We start from the raw sequence: 6,000 nt of genomic DNA, 5'->3' as shown, positions 1-6,000 counted from the left end.
AAGCTGCACGTAGGCTAAACGTAGGCTGCAGAATCACATTTTATAGGCTAAAATGGTAATATTACGAGTCCGTTATTTAGGAGATATGTTTCTGCACCGTCTTTATGTACCCTACGTTGAAATGTGTATTTATACAGGGGCCATGGCTTATTATGAATTAACTGAAGTTCATAATAAATAGCCACTGGGCTTTGTTTATAAAATGCAAGATGTTATGACAACAGCACACGCACCATCAGATTTCCGTGCGCATAATAATGAATGACATCACAATGGCCATAATTCTTAGTTGAGTATAAGAGTTGAAAATTGTTTCAGAGTTCATTTCACATCAACGGACAACCTTTCATCAGTATACTGTACGATTATTCAGCAACCTGTAAATTCCATTCTTCACGTTGAAGTAAGTAGATTAATTTTTGAATAATGTGAATTTCTTTTGATTTAAAGTTTGCCATTTATAATTTATATTAGAAGACGTTCAAGTAATTCTGGTGTTTCTTGCAGTTCTGTCTCAACAGAGTTTTAAAAAGAGCCCCTATGGATGGTCAATCCATGGGTGAGGCCTCTCCTTCAAGCGGTTCTAACTTGCAGGAGGTAACTTGAAACACTATCTAATATCATCTCACAAAATATAAAGATATATAAAATATCATCCCCTCTCACTGTTTTGTCATCATTTAACCTGTCTTGCAGAAAAAGCCCCAGGAGGAACTCGCGAATGGCCAGGAACAGGGTGAACCGATCTCAGCTTTAATATGTAAAGCCCCCAGGAATGGCAAGCCTGTTGTGGTGCAATACGCCACCATTAAGAGGATCCTGATACAAACTCTAATGCTTATACACTACGAGGTCTACGGCAACAGGGACATCAATGCCGAGGTCGGTCTTCTGTTGGAGAAAGTCGTGAAACTCCTGGAGGCCTTCACCTGGGTCAAGCTCACCGAGGACGAGGACGTTGCCAACGTCTTCTTCAGATTTCGGGACGTCTCCGTGGTCGCCAAGAGCCTCGCGAGCAAGCTGGAGCTGGTGGCCGGATCGAAGCAGGTGCTCCGGAAGGCGGTGGCCAAGAGGTCGCTCTGCCTCGACAGCTACGTCATCCACCTCGCCGCTCTCGGCGTCGCAAAGCAGGTCCCGGACGGCTTCTCGCCAGCGGAGGCCGCCGCCCAGGAGAGGATGCTGGGAAAAGTTCGAATCCCGTTTCAGTACCTCATCAGCAGTCCGTTCATCAACGACATCATCATCAAACTAGTCCTCCGGGTGAACCCTCTGAAGGAGTGTGACGTCGACTGGACGAAGGTTGATCTGGCCGTACTGTGCATCAGGATGAGCGTGATCATCCACGAGTCTCTTGGCAAGATCCCCGGGATCATTATCAGTGGCAACCTGCCCACGCCCGGCTACCACGTGAAACTCACTCTGCTGAGCCTGCACAGCGTCCTGGAAGTGGTGTGCGGCAAATCCGCCACGGTGAAGGACCCGGCGGTGGTGGCCGTCATGGCGGGTCTCATCATCGACCAGATCCTCAGGATGAGAGACCCCGTCCGGATGATGGTGTGCTTGCCCAGGAGGAGCCCCGGCCAGCCCAGCGTGGCGGACGCAGAGATGGAGAGGGCGCTGTTCGCCAAGCCGCTGCCCGAGTCCCTGGCCGAGTCCATGTGCCAGCAGTACGGCCGCAGGGTCAGCTGCATGCGGATCTTCCACAGGGCGTTCCACCTGGACCTCGAGATCGGGAAGCAAGACGTCTGGATGTCGCCGGACCGCTTTGTGGACCTTGATGAGCATTTGACTCCAGGCAGAAAGAGCCTGGAGAACACTGTGGCCATGGATTGCAGTGTTGACGTTTACCTCGGCCGTAAATACGGCCTCAAATTCCCGAAGCCTGAGGTGAACCAGGAGAAGGAGTGTGAAGCTAGAGGGCCCACCAAGGAGCTCACCACGCTCACGGTCATTGAGGAGCAGGCCGCTAAGACCCCAGAGGAACCTATCAAGGAGTCCATCAAGGGCACTGAGAACACCAAGGCCATTGAGGAGGTCCTCGAGGAAGCCACTGTGGCCCCCAAGGCCATTGAGGAGGCCACTGCTGCCCCCAAGGCAATTGAAGAGGCCACTGCTGCCCCCAAGGCCATTGAGAAGGTTTTTGAGGAGGCCACTGAAGCCCCCAAGGCCATTGAGGAGGCCACTGAAGCCCCCAAGGCCATCGAGGAGGCCACTGAAGCCCCTAAGGCCATTGAGGAGGCCATTGAGGAGCCCACTGCAGCCACCAAGGCCATTGAAGAGGCCACTGCTGCCCCCAAGGCCATTGAGAAGGTTCTTGAGGAGGCCACTGAAGCTCCCAAGGCCATTGAGGAGGCCAGTGAAGCCCCCAAGGCCATCGAGGAGGCCACTGAAGCCCCTAAGGCCATTGAGGAGGCCATTGAGGAGCACACTGCAGCCACCAAGGCCATTGAAGAGGCCATTGCTGCCCCCAAGGCCATTGACACGGTTCTTGAGGAGGCCACTGAAGCCCCCAAGGCCATTGAGGAGGCCACTGAAGCCCCCAAGGCCGTTGAGGAGACCACTGAAGCCCCCAAGGCCATTGAGGAGGGCACTGCAGCCCCAAAGGCCATTGAAGAGGCCACTGAGGCCCCCAAGGCCATTGAGGAGGCCATTGAAGCCCCTAAGGCCATTGAGGATGCCACTGCAGCCCCCAAGGCCATTGAGGATGCCACTGAAGCCACCAAGGCCATCGAGGAGGCCACTGAAGCCCCTAAGGCAATTGAGGAGCCCACTGCAGCCACCAAGGCCATTGAAGAGGCCACTGCTGCCCCCAAGGCCATTGAGAAGGTTCTTGAGGATGCCACTGAAGCCCCCAAGGCCATCAAGGAGGCCACTGAAGCCCCCAAGGCCGCTGAGGAGACCGCTGAAGCCCCCAAGGCCATTGAGGAGGGCACTGCAGCCCCAAAGGCCATTGAAGAGGCCATTGAAGCCCCCAAGGCAATTGAGGAGGCCACTGAAGCCCCAAAGGCCATTGAGGATGCCACTGCAGCCCCCAAGGCCATTGAAGAGGCCACTGCTGCCCCCAAGGCCAAGAAGAAGAAGGGGATTCGTAAATTCTTCGCGGCCTCTGGAAGATCAGGACCTGCTCCTCAAGCATCCCAAAGGATGACTGAGGAGGACTGACAGCAGCACCAGCAACCCCCCCCCCCCCCCCCCCCCCTCAAACAATATCCAACCAAACCCTCCAACCAGATCCCCGCCACCCTTCCAACCCATTCAACCCTCGGCACACCCTTATAATCAATAAATACGTAAATCAATAATAAATCATTGTTCTTTATTCCAGATTAGATTACTTTTTTTTTAAGGATACTGTATTGTACAGTTACATTAAAGAGACACTGTATAATTCATCCATGGTCTGGGATGCTCGGCTGTCTCATTATTTTGGAGAATGGTTGCTAGGAGGATGTCAGTAGTTCTGGAGGTTGTGGTTCCTTGTCGTTCTCCTGAAGCCCCTATTACCAAATCATTTAATGATTCCACCAGGCTGAAACTGACCATGAGGTACAGTAGCGATGTTGGTCAGCGCTTGGCTCTCTGATAGCCTGGAGATGGAAGCCTCCACATACCTTGCCATCTTAGCACTCCCAGATAGCAAGCGGATCTGGGCCATATACAGGCCAGATCTGGCCCTTGTGGCTTAGTTCCGGCCCATATATGGCCCAGAATCATTACACATCCGCTTGCTATCTGGGCTGGGTGTCCACAACAGTGGATTTGGCCAACATGTCACTGACTCAAATGCATGGAGCTAGCAGGGGAAACATCTTGTCGGGGTCTTTATTTATGGAAGCCATGCATACGGGCACTGAAGCAGCAGTAGAGCTGTGAGTTTTTTCATTGAGTCTGGGAATATTATGACATTTTGTGATTTTGGAGGGGTGGGTTGAGGGTTCCTGTGGGGAAGGGAGGTTGAGTGTATGTTTTTGTGTGTGTGTGTGTGTGTGTGTATGTTTGTATGTATATGTAATTTTTGTTTGTTTGTGTTATATAATATATATATTTTTAAATCACACAAAAAATAAAGTGATACTGTACAATACAATCTGCTTTTGCTTGTACAGCACAGGGCAGTCACATTTCAGTGGAGACAGAGGTGTGTGTGTGTGTTTGTGTGTGTGGTAGTGGTGGTTGTAGAAGTGGGGGTGGGGAGCTCTCTTGTGAAGCTGAAAACTGAATGAAGGGGTACAGGAATAATTCTGAGAAAGTGACAGCATACACTAGTAATCTTCATGTGTGTCAGTGCTCACTGTGAATGGAACTACACGCTATGAGGAAACTGCTCAAATAGTTGTTTGTGCAATAAAATGTTACTAATAATTGATTGTTGATCAATTGAACAGCTATTGGTTACGTGTTACAGTATTTCATTAGTTGTTAGGTTCGTTTGACATCAAAGTAGGCTACTGTCAATGTTTGCATGTGTGAAGTTTTAATATTTTGTATTAATTTGTGAGCCTTTGCAGGTACATTAACTACTGTGCATATAAGCATACACTCACGCACACACACACACATACACACACACATTGAGTCAGAGATAACATATCTCTCTATAAGACGTCACAGTTGCCAACCGCAAGACACTATGATTGGATAGAAATTAACTTGCAACTACAAAATTGTCTTAAATCCCGTAAGAAACTTAAATACACTTAAAGAGAAAGAGAGTGAGACCGAAAGAGAGAGGGAAAGTGGGGCAGAGAGAGAGAGAGGGACAGAGAGATTAGGGCAGAGAGATAGAGAGAGCTGGGCAGAGTATGGGATAATAGAATAACGTAAATATTCCTGGTTTTTCATCCATTGGCAGGGATAACTGAAATGAGTTACACAAGAGTACTGTAAACACATTCATTTTGGGAGACTTTTAATATTGTTAGACCGTCATGTGTTAAAAAACAAGAAAAGTTAGTAGTTTGTCACCACTGTCACCCAACTTCACGTCCAAGAGATCGAATGGCGGTGACTAAGGTCGTGCTACCCGCCTTCAGCTCTTTTTCAAACTTTATTAACACCAACGACAATGTAAGGTATGTAAACTCTACTCTCTTTTCCCTCACAGCTTATGATTTTCATTTATTGGCTTTATCTAACGTATCAAAATGTTGAATGTCTGGTGTGGAGTTGTGGAGGAGGTTGAGCCAGGAAAGTAGAATACCTTCTACTAGTAGCAGCCTTCCCGTAGTATGTACAGACTTTATAGAAGTTATTACACAAGTGACTCAGACAAGTAAAAACAGTGGAAGATCGTTTGCCTGTGTTTCAGTGTAACTGTTTAATTTTCCACACACCGGATTTTAAACTGCTGCCAATCGTACAGTTTTGACAGCTCACACACATATTATATATCAAAATGTTCACACAACTGTGCTGATTCGTACAATGTAAGTATCTAAGCTGTGTGACTTACAGTTTTCGCTGTATGACAATTTGTTCGGCAACTGCGCTCCCCATTGAAACGTATGGCACAGCACTAACTTTTGAGCTGTTAATTTTGCATTTTTACCCTTTTTCTAACTTGTTGCTATGCCTACAGTTTTAACAGCTCATACACATATAATATATCGAAATGTTCACACAACTGTGCTGATTCGTACAATGTAAATATCTAAGACTTACCATTTTTGAGGTATGACGATTTGTTCGGCAACTGCGCTCCCCATTGAAACATATGGTGCCGCACTAACTTTTGAGCTGCTAATTTTGCTTTTTCTAACTTGTCGCCATGCTTACAGTGTTTAAGCTATACGGACATATTAAACATAGTTCTGCAAGTTCTCAGGATTCCTATGGTGTCAATATATAAGCTGTAACATTTATAGTTTTCGCGATAGAGCTGTCTGAAGCGAAGCATGTCTAGGATCAGAGTGTCAGTTGGGATTAGAGTGGTGGCAGCTGTTGCTTTTTTTTTTTTTCATTTGTGTGCATGTGCAGCCTCTCTTAAAGGTACAGGCACCC

This window comes from Borostomias antarcticus (assembly GCF_949987555.1).
Source record: "Borostomias antarcticus genome assembly, chromosome: 7".
NCBI classification, from domain to species: domain Eukaryota; kingdom Metazoa; phylum Chordata; class Actinopteri; order Stomiiformes; family Stomiidae; genus Borostomias; species Borostomias antarcticus.
Note: the sequence above shows the minus strand (reverse complement) of the source record.